A 15048-nucleotide genomic window follows, 5' to 3' on the forward strand; every position below is an offset into this window, starting at 1 on the left:
TGACTCAAAGTTCAAACATTTCCAAGGGAAATATCAAACTCATTGGCTTTGGCCCTATGAGATTGAAACATTCGTTGATAAAGGTGCAGTTAGGATCAGAATTATTGATGAAGAAAGGATCAACTTTCTTGTGAATGGTCATCGATTGATAATCTATCATAAGCCATTGACAAAGGAGGAGTTTATCAAACATTTGCAAGACAACACTGATTTCCAGTTAGTTAAGAAGGATTTTAATTCTCCTCCAACTTGACTCGTAAGCCTTTTTCTTTTCTTAAAATAATAATGATAATAATAGTAATAATAATAATAATAAAATTTGTATAAACATGAAAACCAACAGTATTGGCATGTTTATACAGAAAATTTACAGTGAAAACCAAGTCATTTTGGCATCCTAAATTTTCTTTTTCATTCCCATTTTCTTTTTATCGCTCTTTTTCTTTCTAGAATAAAATAGCTACAAAATTGCTAAGAATCTACAACTTTGACAAATTTTTGTAGCTGATGTTTGACAAGGACTATTAATTGGAGCAATTGAAGAAACGATCACATCCATCCTCGGAAGCACCTGAAGCCAATACAAAAAGGAGAAACTAAATGTTAGAATCATCAATTCAAAAGGTATGAAAATATTTGATTTAATAATAAGGGACAAAACATCAGTGTATGAATTATATGGACATTATACCACCAGTTCAAAAACCATCATTATCGAAAGTGAGGTGAAAATATCTTGTCATATTAAAATAAAAGTCGTAAACCGCCCATGCATTCGTCATTATTACACAACACTCATCTCTGATTTCGAAATCATTGTTGAAATTGCACAACTCACATCCATTCATACCCTAACTGTCACTTCACTTGTTTTTCCCCTCGCTCTCGTTTATACTCTCACCAAAGCCATTATCCCAAAACCCTGACTCATAACCTGTCAAGAAGCAAATTTTGAGGTTAAATTCTCAACCATGGGCGTCATAGTAAGAACATAATCAATTGGAATAAAATTCATGGAAGGATATCCACAGGTGAAGGAAATGTCGTAGAAAGCACAATGGCTAGAGTTCGTGGAAAATTTTGATGGTTTTAACAAGGAAGTAACCAAATCATTTGCTAGAGCTTTTGATGGTGTAGAGGTTGAAATTGGAGACATCAAGTTTGCAGTGACAAAATCTCTTATTGTTGAAGCTACCAGACTGTCAAGAGTTGGAGATAAATGGTTTAAGAACAAGGGCATTGAAGGAGAAGAATGCAAGACTTTCTTGAGAAACCCAGGTATGGGTATCACTATTTTTAAGAAAGGAATTCCCAGTAGAACAGTTAAGGGTAAATGGAGAAATTTGTTGCTAGTAATTCAGAAATTTGTCACCTGTGAAGGAAGATTTGGTTGCATGTTCTTTTACCACATTTGTTTGATGTTGCATTTTATATAAGAGAATGAAATCAATCTTCTGTATTTTCTGTTAAATAGCTTAAGGAAAATGCCTGGGAATGTTCAGAAAAGGATCCAATTCATAGAAAACACCATGTATCACCACGACCTTATAAAAATACTCATCAAATTTCATCTTGAAATACTAGGAGATAATTGGGATAGCTTCCTAGTTATAAATCATTTTAAGGAGGAGGATAAAGAGCCACTTACCAGTAGCAAAGAAAAAAGAGGAAGGAAGAGAATATCTTAGAATCCTATTAAAAACCTACCTCAACAACAACTACAAGAACAGTCAGAAGATGAGACTCCTATTGCAAAAAAATTTAGGAAGCATTAAAAGGAAATATGTTAGAAGAAATAAATCCAACAAAAAGGAAGAAAGCACATCCAAGAAAAAAGAGGAAGCTAAAACAATGAAGAAAAGAGTTAAAACTAAAAACCATCTTCCATCAAATGTAAGAAGAAGCGTCGACCTTAATCAAAAACCATTTCAACAATCTACAAATGTTGTTAATTTGAAGCAAGAAGAGAAAATGAAAGGTCTATCACCTACTGTCATCTCACCTATTCATATCCCAGACTGAAAAACACCTGAAATAGATCTAGTACAACAAGAAATATATGACTACATTGAATCTTTGGAGAAGAGAGCTGCAGAAAAGGCATCTTGTTCTATAGTCCATGAAAAAGAAATCCAATCTAACATTCCACAAGAACCTCCACTCGTGAAAACACTGAAACAAAAAATCTTTGAGTTGGAGACACTTAATAGACATCTGAAGAAGGAACATGAGACATTAAAGATGCAGAATGAGATACAAAGGACTGAGAATGATCACATTCTTTTGCATATGGGCTTATGGTATGAAAAGAACGGGAAGTTAAAGAAAAAGAATGAATCTCTAAAAAGGAAGGTCATGAGTCTAAAATGTAGGATTTTGATGAAGAAGCCCAAAATGATATTTACAAGAAAGAAGATAAGAAGGACAAATTTAGATGTCCTGGCCCAAGTTTTTGAGAGAGAGCAGTGATAGAGAAAAACTTCCAATTTTGAATTTTTGCATAAGGACATGCAATGGCCTCTATGTGGGGGAATTTTGAGCCTCATGATCACTTCACTTTGACACTCTCCCTTACTTATTTTTCCTTTCCTTGACCATCATCATCAACTCAATAGGAATCAAACTACAAGGTTTTTTCCATGGTAAGGTATTTAATTGTCTTATCTTCCATATTTAATAATTTTCCTTATTATTGAGTTAATATTTGTATTAGCTACAAAATTCACACCATTCTACAGCTAATCTATGTTTCTGTAGCCGATTCCAAGGTTTACCAATATCAGAGGTGCTAGATAAGAGGAGAAAGATATGGACAGGTGAAGATTGATCCCTTTAATGATGTCCTCATATTCATTCGAACCAGATCATCAAAGGATTGTTTGATTGTGTGGTCTAAGGGTAAAGTCAACTTGTTGTTGAATAGGTGAGCGAGATTATGAAATTCCTGCACTTCACGATTTGCTTTGCCAAATAGAAATCATGAGCAACGATATATTGATATTTGTTAGAAACTTACTTTATAACTTTGTTAGCTAGGGTAGGTGTAAAAGCCTCAAACAGTTATTAACACAAGCTTTTATAAATACTGTGCAGAAAACATGAATATGAGGTTAATTTTTATATATGCAACAATATTGTTTCAAACTCTGTTTTATTTGTTAATGACGAATGAAGCTTTGATGCGTAGTTGACTATTCGATTAAAGTTTTGTGACTGACTGTTCATGGAGGGCCCCTGCAAACAATGAAGGTTTTTCATTTTTTGTATCTTTTCTTTATCCTTTTGCTAGTTGCTCATATGTTTTAGAATCGTTCTGCAGTCTTGATTTCAATCAGATAGTGATAGCAAGATTTCACTAATCATTCCTTTTTCAAGTTGATTTATAATGATGCTAATGGTAGTGTAATCGTTTTTCATAGATTTCTTTATAGTTTCATTTTACAATATTTCATTTCAAAGCATGAGTGATTTCTTTATGGTTTTCATTTCCAAAACATGAATGATTGATGAGAGTACATGTGTGGTTTTCATTTTGAATAGAAGTCAATTTCATTTTGGTTTTTATGCAAAGGATTTTCTAGAATGTTAGATGAATAATTTTTCTTTTAGAGATTAAATTTGTGTTGCAATAGATTAGTTAAGTTTTCTTAATGAGATAGTGTGAGTTTTCTTTAAGTTTCATTGTGCAAGTGTGAAGCGCATTTTTTTATTTCATTAGAATATTTATTGTGTTAAATCCATTTTCTTTGAAGAGTAAGATAGGAATGAAAAGCATCCTTAGAAGTAATTTTCAATAACTCAATCATTCACATTAATAATCTGATTTAATAAAAGGGACTTCTAGAATATATAGTGCACTTGCAATTCACAAATTTACCAACTTTGGTCGATAATTTATGTAACAATTTAAGACAGTTAAATTGAAAAACAATTATGTATCTTTAAAAATGATTTATAAATTATTGTGGATCTTCCATTAGAATAGTTTATCTCGATAGATCTTGTAATATTCTAAAACCTTTTAAATTACCTTTGATTTATTTTATTAGATTCAATATTTACTATAACTAGCTTAATACTCACATTTATGAAAATAATTGAAATATGAAAATGAAACAATAATAAAATGAACACACCATCCACAAAATGAACACGAGATGTTTCCTAAGAAATATAATGCAAGAGAAAACCTTGGTAGAAGGTGAGACTTATCTACTCTCCTTTTTTTCAGTGATCAAATTACAAATACAAAAAAAGGGCACTCATTGTGGAGTTTCCAATTACACTATGGCTTGAATGGATACTACAAAGTCTTCTAGCTCCTTTATGCTCTCAAATGCCACTCTCTAGGTGCTCTACTCAACTATGGAACAAGGACAATGATGAAAAATTGTAACGTCTTCCTTTCTTCCTAGAGACCCATTATTTAACTTATTCTAATAGTCATCTAAGGTTAAGGTTTTCACATACCTACCTTCTAAATTAATATTAGGGTTTTGGACCTTCTAGAATCTTCTTGAAATTCCTCATGTGGACAGCCCCACATGTGAGTAATGGGGGATGACATGACATCCACTTGGTCAATAAGGTAGGTCAATCTATGGGAGGCATAATGTTTGCATACAAACTTTGATGGAGGTGATTTTCACACCATTTGGAAGGGTCTCGATGTATAGAACAATGTTGAGGGATTTTGAGCTATGCTTAAAATTATTTGACCTATGCTCAAAATTATTTGACCTAAAATAGTGCCAATTGATGAACCAAAATGACTATGGCAAGTACTAAACCCTAAATCTCCAAACTAGGAGTTGCCACTAAGGACATGCAAGCTAATTGCTCCAATTTTTCAACTAGAAAGTACCAAGAAAAAGGATAGAGCATATAATGATCTATTGTAGATCATACATCCACATTTAGGGAGGCTTTATTCTCTAAAATATTTTACTGAATGAGGTGAGGAAATTTTTCCTCTATCTTCTTCCTAGAGTACCATTTTCCTTGCTTGGAGGATGTTGTTTTGTGTTGATCTACCAAAGGTCATGCTGTGCAAAATTGTACATTCTACCAACTTTGTCTATGCTTCTAGTGCTAAATTCTATATGGTAGGTATTAATTTTCTTCTTAGTTTCTAGATCCAACATGAAAGGTTCATAGAGTTTATATTTTCCACATCCACTACTAAGTAAATGTGCATAAATGGGTTTTGAAAGTGGGTAGAACCTTTTTGGGTAGGTCATGGACCAAAACGTTTCATAATTTGGTTAGCATATATATTTGAAAGAAAATGATTATTTTAGATTACTCCATTTAATGTGGACTATATGATCAATTCCTTCAATATCCAATTTAAATAAATTCATTGTCGTGTGTCATCCACATATGATAAAGGGTGAGGGAACATAATGTATCATCCACCTTCTAAAAAGGGAGAGGGAACATCTGTCTTTTCAAATTTTTACTATGCAATCTCTTTGTATATTATGATGCATCCTTAGTTGTTGAGAGTAATAATTATTGAATCAGATACTTTCTTAGTGGTTTATAATGATTTATCAAGTAAAATTTAAAATAATGAGTGATAATTTGTTTTGGTTTATGAAAATGCATTAGATTTTGCATAATATCTTTCTTCTCTTCATTTTTACCTGAAATATGTGTTTGTGTTTTGGGGGGGTGATCGGGAGGGTGAGCAACATATGACAAATATGAACTTCATTAGTATTCCTTTTTTCCATTGTAATACCCCTCTAATATTCCGCTATCTCGATTCCTCTCCAAATTCCATAATCCCTCTTGTTGAAGCACTTTTAAATTGCCATTTTTATTTTTTTCTTTGAATTGGGGGAGGGTAAGCATGTCGATTTTAATTCCACTATTAATCACTATGCTCATCAATTATTAATGATTACAATACCTATATTATCCTCCACGGTCAATGAGAGATGAAAATTATAACGTGATATAAGAGCAATACAATGATTTCTAATTCACATTATGAATCTTCTAGATAAATTTAACGCCATATTTCCAACATTTAAAAAGTTTAGTGTGATACTTGTATGAGGTAATCTAGTATCATCATGACACACCTCTTTTTCTCAAAGTGTATTCACATTGCTAATATAAAATTTACACTTAAAAAAATTCTCAATTAACTATTTAACACAACAAAGATAGCACATACTCATTATCCCATGCTACATTACCTTCTCGATATCACTCATACATAAGTATATTAGTTTTCTCTCTCAATATACCACCAAGTAGATTGGTTTTCTTTCTCCATATATTAGCATTTGTAAAGAGGGTTACCAATACAATAAATGCATAGAACTAAACTGTGCAATGCATAGACCTAAAATGTGGGGTATAATGTTAAGTTTCCCATTGAATATTTAATTGTCATTCTCATAGAAAAAACATATAATATGGTTCTTCTCCAGTTGAGGGTTGTTGTGATAAGGTTGTACGAGAATGTTATTTCCAAGTTTAATACCACTAATAGTTTGTCTAAAGAAATTAAATGCAACATCAGAGTCAAGCAATGACACCTTTTATCCCTTACCCTTCTTGGCATATACATTGATAAACTAGAAGAATATTTGGAAGATGCAGGATGTGTTGGCCCCACACTCATTGGTATACTCATAACTCTTCTCTTTTATGTTGATGATATTGTTTGTTTGGCAAGGAGATATTACGATCTTCGCAAGCAACTAATAATCCTCTAATATTTTTGCTCCAAGATGGGTACAACTAATAATGCTGACAAAATTAAAGTCTTGATAATTATATCTAAAACGATGACTTATGATCCTTTCATTTATGAAAACAACTAATTGGAGGAAGTTCATCCATACAAATATTTAGGAATTGGCAACGATCATAAGCTCAATCGAATTATAGCATTGAGAGAAGGATAAATGGAGGATGGAAAGATTACTCTGGGTTTGAAAACAATAGTAAGTCAACAAACCATTGGATATGAGATTAAAAAAAAAAAAAAAAATCATGTTTGAGACTCTTGTCACTCATGTTATTCTATATGGATGTGAGGTTTAGGGTTGCAATATATATGGAGAGTTGTGGAGGAATATTAAATAGATGCAAAAACAATTTATAACTTAGAACCTCAATATGAAAGAAAATACTCCCTACACCATTAACTTGGTTGAAACAAGCTTTGCCCCCAATGAAAGCATGACTATGACTAGTTATCTTATGTATAAAGTTATACGACATGGAAGGCAAGAGGTTTCCTAAAATTGCTTTTAAATCTAGCCAAAACCCCCACTTTCAACTCAAGTAAGAATGACATAAAGATGCCCAGTGTTGTGTGCACCATTAAGGAATAAAGGGGGAGATCATCTTGCATAATAAAGATCATACTAAAAATATTATTACTTCCAAATTTAAGGAGAAATTGTGGGGTAATCTTTAGTTAGAGGGAAAAAGGAAACAAAAACATTATAAAGAGCTGATGAACCTCAATCTTGAAAACCAAAAATATCTATTTGTCATGACTAGTATTAAGAAGAAAAAGAACATTACTAAGATAAAGACTATTTTTATGAGCTTCATAGTGAAATTGGATATTAGCCAATTTCCAACACAACTTAGAATGAAAAGCAATTTCTATTTAATTTCCCATCTTATACTCATATTCTATTTAATGTTCAAAATATTTGTAACACTACCAACCCTCAATTTTCTCACTTATTTTACTAAAATATTAAAAAATTAAATTAATCCCTTACTAGTGGAGTAAACCTTATAAAAAAAGGATTAGTCTACTTAGGCAGAGGAATGGCTCAGTTTCCGTCGCCGCACAGAAAAACCTCCAGCTCCGGCCGCTGGCAATTCCTTCGCCCAGCGCCGCCACCCTCCGCGAACTCCGCCCAACACCGCTGCGAGCTCTGCCCAGCGCGATTCCATGAACTTCCAAAGACTAATAAACAGGGATCCGTGGCGCAATGGTAGCGCGTCTGACTCCAGATCCAAAGGTTGCGTGTTCAATTCACGTCGGGTTCAATGTTACGAGTTCGTTTATTTTTCGCCCATATGTTATTTGGAAAATAATTAACGAAAAAATGCTAGCTACAAGGATTGCAGACAGGACAACCAGAGCCAATTTCCTGCAAAAATCCATCAACTGGTAACTGCTAATCACCCATGGTAAAAAAAGCCCATCCTCTGGGCTTGCTGTTGTGGTGGTTACTATGGCCTTCTTCTTTGCAGGCCATGAACACTGGGGGACCAGATGGTGGAATTGAGAATCTCCGCATTTCCACCATACGCATCCCCAATTGATCTTGCAAATGGCTTTTTACTACCCAGTCTGGTTATTAATTCAGAGTACTTGTCAGTGTAGGGTTGGTGTTTTCTCCATCGAATTGACCTGGTTGTCAGAGATTTTTTTGGGTAAAATGGTTCGGCACGACCGAGAAAAATGGCATGAAAAAAAAATAGATTAATCTTGTCATGGTGACGAAGGGAATGAATGTTCGATTGGCGAAGGAACATGTCAGCTTCATTCTTACGGTTCAAAATCGAAATCAATGCCGTGCGCAGAGTTACATGTGCGCCTCAGTTATTCGATTCAGAATGAATTTACTACCCAGTCAGGTTATTAATTCAGAGTACTTGTCAGTGTAGGGTTGGTGTTTTCTCCATCGAATTGACCTGGCTGTCAGAGATTTTTTTGGGGTAAAATGGTTCGGCACGACCGAGAAAAATGGCATGAACAAAAAATAGATTAATCTTGTCATGGTCACGAAGGGAATGAATGTTTGATTGGCGAAGGGACATGTCAGCTTCGTTCTTACGGCTCAAAATCGAAATCAATGTCGCGCGCAGAGTTACATGTGCGCCTCAGTTATTCGATTCAGAATGAATTTACTACCCAGTATGGTTATTAATTCAGAGTACTTGTCAGTGGGCAACCAATAGATCCCATGCTATTGGGCCATTAATGCTCACCCCCATCTTATGCCTATAACATGGGATTCATGGCTTGCCATCGTATGCAGCACCATACCCCACCCCCATGGCATCCTCCGGCAGTAAATGCAATGTTGCGAATGGATCTGATGTATAGATCCGACCGAGATTTCCGGCTTACCCCAATAGATTTCCGGCTGGCATTTACGACTGGATCGCCGCGTATCTACCAATTTATAATTTTCCTGTCGTTTGATAGCTGAATTCCGCCTTTTAAATAACAGCGGAAGGGCGAAATCGACGTATCCATTTCTGCGTCTGCGTTTTGAAACCAGTCTTTCTCAGAGCTGAAGCTGCGTACTCCGACCGCGTACTCAGACCTACTGCTGCGTGCTCAGCCCTGACATGTAAGTTTATTCTGCTAACATTACGTTTATTCTGCTAACATTATGATTTCGCATAGCCCAATAGCATGGATTCACAGATCAAATTCCATAGCTCGCCACCTTTTCAATTTCTTTTTTTCCATGATGAATCTAGCTCGCCGCCTTTTCAATTTCTTTTTTTCCATGATGAATCTATTACTTTTGATAGATTATTTTGTTAATTTTGTTTGAAACATAGTTATAAAATAAGAATATGATAGCATATAGTTTACAGTGCTCAAAGGGTTTTTCATAATGCTAAATTCACCTTTAAATTGAAAAATACAACAAAAACATAATATTGAAATTGGAACATCCTATTCTGCAGTTTCAAAAACTACAGCTGCTCATGCACTCATTACAACAACTGGTTCATCTAACAACAAATTCTGTATTGGCTACTGGGATGGATAAAGCGGCCAATAAAATGTTGTGTATGCAAGGAAGGGCTATTGAAGTGCACCATTGATTGTTTTATAATCTACATGGTTTGTCTCATAGCTTCAGTTTCTTCAAGAAGAAGAAACCGAGTGACCTGTGGGTTTCGTTCTTTGGGGTTGATCCACTGTTGCACTTTAATAAATATGCAAACGACCAAACGAATTATAAAAGTCTACGATGCACAATTTAATAATTTCAGGGTTTATCAACGTTATATATTGACATTTCTGGAAAAGCAAATTAGCACAAATATGTTTGGTTTCAATAGCACAAATACGTTTGGTTTCAAGAACCTTTCGTGCGTAATTTATATATGTTTCGATGTGCTTCGGTTAAAAAATACTTAAGTTTTAAGGGTCAGGATAAGTGGAATAAAGTCATATGTGAAGTTTTTTTGATGATGCGAAGTTTTTGATATTGTTGTTTATCGAGTGTTTAGTTTTAGTTTACTAATTTATCATTAACGAAATCTGTTGAAGTATTCCAAGTTTCTGTGCTTTCATTATATATATGAAGTATATTTATAATAATAATATAAGGAGATAAAGTTATAAGTTAATGACTTACAAATATATGTAGAGTAATAGATTTTTTTTGGTGGACTATCAATAAATTATTTTTTTAGTATCCAAATTTTATCTACCCATAATGATGTAAGCTAAACCAATAACCCTAAGTAATGTAAGTTTTTACTTATTCAAGATATAATTTTGTTTATTTAATTGAACACTACATATTTGTGAATGAAAGTTTATAGCTAGCCTCTTAAGAGAAACGAAGTGTGACATCGTTTTTAATTTGTTTTTTTTTTTTTTCACAAATCACATAACTTAATTAGTAAAGGAGTAAGTGGTCCATAATCCACACATATGTTTTTACTAACCAAAGCATTTTTACTTCATTAGCAGTGGGACTTTGAACAAAGGGCATCAAGTTTCAAGAGCTTTTGTTCATAGTTTATTTGAGCTTACTTTTTCACACCATAAGTGAAGGAAGACACCTAAAAACAATCATAACTTGAACAAACTAAATTTCCCCACAGGGGCCATAAAATAATTTATTTTGTACAAATTGAAATATGTTCCGAAAATACTCTTGTTAATATCTAAATGGAAATTTTGTTATACTAAAATGGAAATAATTCACGTATTTGTCATTGAGATTTTGAAATTTGTTACCAAATGATATAGAACCGGTTATGGTTTATTAAGTTTTATGTCTTAGGAGCCAAATCAATGTTCTTAACATTTATTTATAAGTGGAGAAAGAAATACAACTAACACATTTTAATAAAAGCACACACATATTGAATAAATAAATAACCTACCGAGTTCATCAAATGTACTCACAAAAGTAGGAGTCTAATTCTTACAACTAGCCGCAAAGTTTATATCAATATATATCAAAGTAAAAAAAGTTACTTCCAAAGCTTGTGTTTTTGAAAAACAATATGTTTGATTAGAAAAGTTCAATGAAACTACTGCAACCATATAAATTAGATGACTAGTAAATAATAGATATCAATTCATAATCAATAACAATAGACACTACTTTAGTATATCTCACTTTATTAAGATTTAAAAAAAAACATAAAACCCAACTAATCTATAATTGTATTTCCCTTCGACCCCTTCCACCTCAACCACTCATCACAAGTTGTACCATGAGACCAACATGGTGACACCACCTCCACAAAGACATCATATGTCATACATGGTTAGTCTAAATTTGTATGAAATCTATAAGTTGATTAATGACCCAAATATTACCTTTACCAAAGTGGTTTACCTGAAAAGTATAAAATAGTTACCTAAAAATGTGATTTCTATTCTTAGTGATATGAATTAATCAAGACCATAATATCTACTCAAACCAAATTATTTTCGATGCAATTTTTATAGGTATTTGAAGAATGAAGAAGTGGGAGAGGATTAATGAGTTGGAAGTTGAAGACCCAGAGGATATGATTGAATTTTCAGTAGAAGATTTAACATGGACAGAGATTAATGGGGACCAAGTTGCAATTATTCCATATTGTCGACTTGATGATTTTATAAGAGGAGAGGAATCGAGTGAACGGGCACCCACTCAATTTCTTCTTGCTTCTCAACGAAGTAAAAAAGCAGAGGATATCGGACAAACATATTTTTCAACATATCTGGAGTACATGATGTGAGTCTTTATATCTTTTTTCAATATATGTATAATTCTTTTCAATATGCATAAATTTTATATCTAATTTGTTGTAAATGTTTTATATATAGTTATTGGTGTGCATATGGTCCGAAGTGCAACAACAGAATTATGAGTGCATCCTTAGATCAAAACAAAAAACACAATCAACATGAAAGTATTAAAGTTGGTTGCCAATGTCACTTCATTGTGCGGTGACTTCAACTTAGACCAGATGATGCTGTAATAATATATACTGCATGTAGGCATATTGATAAATCCAATGTTGTTTTTCATGGAAAAGACGTAATCGGTAGGCCTATGAGATTCAGTCATGCACCACATTTAACAAGGGATATGCGATCTATTGTCCAACATTTAATCCAAAGAGGTTTTAATGTTACAATGATATGGGATAAGTTCATCTCTGATGTGAAGGATGGGTTCGGTGAGTTATACACAGGGACATCTCGAGATACATACATGACAAGACAAGATATATTAAACATTTACAATGATACCATAAGGCTAGAGTATGTTAAAGATCAAAGTGATCCAATTAGTGTAGAATGTTGGTATAAGGAACACGTTGAGAGCTTTTTCTTCTACCAGAAACAAGATCTTGCTGAAAACATCCCTTTTATCATAGGCATACAGACAAAGTGGATGCGTTCAATGATGCTAAAATATTCTCACAACAATATAATCTCAATGGATTCAACATTTGGTACAAATAAGTAGGGGGTGAGTACAAAATTACCCTAAATCTAATTCATTTATTCAACACCATTTTAATGCTTGTATCTTATATAAATATAATTATGTACTTTGTTTGTAATGTAGTATCAACTTTACACTTTAATGATCTTCGAAAAACATCACAATGGGGTTCCAGTAGCTTGGGTGATATCATCACGCAATACTATAGTTGATATTTGTAAATGGATGTCAACTCTCTTTGCCATTGGGAAGAAAGAGCAACCAGATTGGCATGTTAAAGCCTTCATTACAGATGATGCTACTGCTGAAATTGAAGCATTAAGGTGATGTGTTTATTCTTTTTATAAGAGACATAAAAATATTCTTAATGTATATTCTCTCTAAAAATTATGTTATTCCAGGTCTTCAATCAACTGTACAATATTATTATGTGTGTGGCATGTTCGTCGTGCATGGTTGAAAAATGTTGGAAACAAAGTCCAAGGAAGGGAAAACCAAATCCGAATTTTCCGTGCTTTAGGAGAAATCATGCACACATGTGCAGATGATGGATCTGTAGAAAAGGCAGTTGAAAATTTATTTGAAGGATTCAGTGACCATACAAAGTTTTTGGAATATTTTAAAGCAACTTGGTTAGCCAACAACAAAATATGTAAGTTTCTTATAAGTGGCTTTAATGACTCTTTTTTGCATGTCATATGTATATTATTAATTCATAACTAATAAATTTCTTTCTACAGATATGTGGGCAAAAGTGTACAGAAATTTTCCACATTCCAATCAAAATACAAATAATGCAATTGAGTCTTACCATCGGTATATCAAGCAGAGGTACCTAAGTGAGAAAAACAATTCATGCCATAGGCGGGTTGATTGGTTGATTTATGTGTTGTTGACAAAGGTTGTATTATATTACAATCATATGCAACGTTTAAAAGAAGTTGGTTTTGTATGACCCAGAAAAATTAAGGAACAGTTGAATTCATCCAGGTGTAGAGCTAACCAAATCCCAAATGAAGATTGTGTGCCTGATGAAAAGAGTAACAACGATTATTGGGTTCGTAGCCAAAATAACAATACTCGTGATATTTGGTACAATGTCATATATAAAGATTCCACTCTACACTTTTGTAATTGCAAGTGGGCCTTAAATGGAAACATCTGTAAACATGTATTGAAAGTTGAGATGTTGGCAAGTAACATTAGCTTGGGTGAAAATGTATTCCCTAATGTCACTAATCCTACTACAAAAATTCCTAGAATTTTATTTGATTTGAATGAGTCACCTATATTGGGCCCAGAAATCCAAACAGAGCTTCTACCATGCTTTGATTCTCCTCCCATTCTAAATTATCATAATGAAACAAGCAATGATGATTTAGATAATTTCTCATATAATGTTGAAACGACCAATGTACGACCAGATAGTGCATTATTTGAAGATGATGAGATGAAACGTGTTAACTCATCAACTCATGAGAAATTGAGATCCATAATACTTACAAATTTGGAACAGGCATATGCATTAAACAACTTGGTAGACAAAGTATGTCAAGAATACAACAAAATGTTTTTCAATACTATAACTCCATCCAAGATCACTACCAAGAGAAAACATAGTTTCTTGAGCCCAGTCAATAAGAAAAGGTGTTGTGGTCACAAGTCAAATGCAGGGAAAGATAAACTACAATTTGAAAGGGTTGGACGAGTTCGTGCAAAAAAAAAGAGCATGAATGAATAGCTGGAGTTGTCTTCTCAACGACAAAGAACTGTGGACCACATGCCTGAGTTAGTGCAACATTCTATTATACACCAAAATGGTAAATCTGATGTTATGCATTTTTTCATGTGAAATATGATATACTATCATTTGCAATGCATAGGCATAACTATATGAACTTTTTTTGTTGTTACAGTTGACGGTCCAACTTTTCGACTCCAATTATTTGATGATCATGTCGATGAAAGAAACTATAGCATTGGGAGCACTTCTCCAATCAGTACTATCCCAATTCCCTCCCCGAGGGTGCTTCCCCCTATTGTACAACCAATGGGGATGTATTGTCGGCCACACCCACCACCTTTTTCCTTCATAAATTCTCCCATGCCTATAACCGACTCCCCAAACCCTTCCCAATTCCCACCCCTCCCCTTTAACCATCCGCCCTTCTCATTGTTCCAATCATCCACCCTTAACATTCCAATTTCCCCCTCTAGGGTGATCGCTCGCCCTAGGGTTATTCCCACTATCGTACAACCAATGGGGATGTATCATCGCCCCAACCCACTACATTTTTCCAATTTTTCTCCCACCATGCCTTTATCCATCACCCCTGAACCATGCCTA

Source organism: Pinus tabuliformis, chromosome 5_2, assembly GCF_031772625.1.
Source record: "Pinus tabuliformis cultivar Carrire ecotype Pingquan chromosome 5_2, CPIR1, whole genome shotgun sequence".
Taxonomy (NCBI): domain Eukaryota; kingdom Viridiplantae; phylum Streptophyta; class Pinopsida; order Pinales; family Pinaceae; genus Pinus; species Pinus tabuliformis.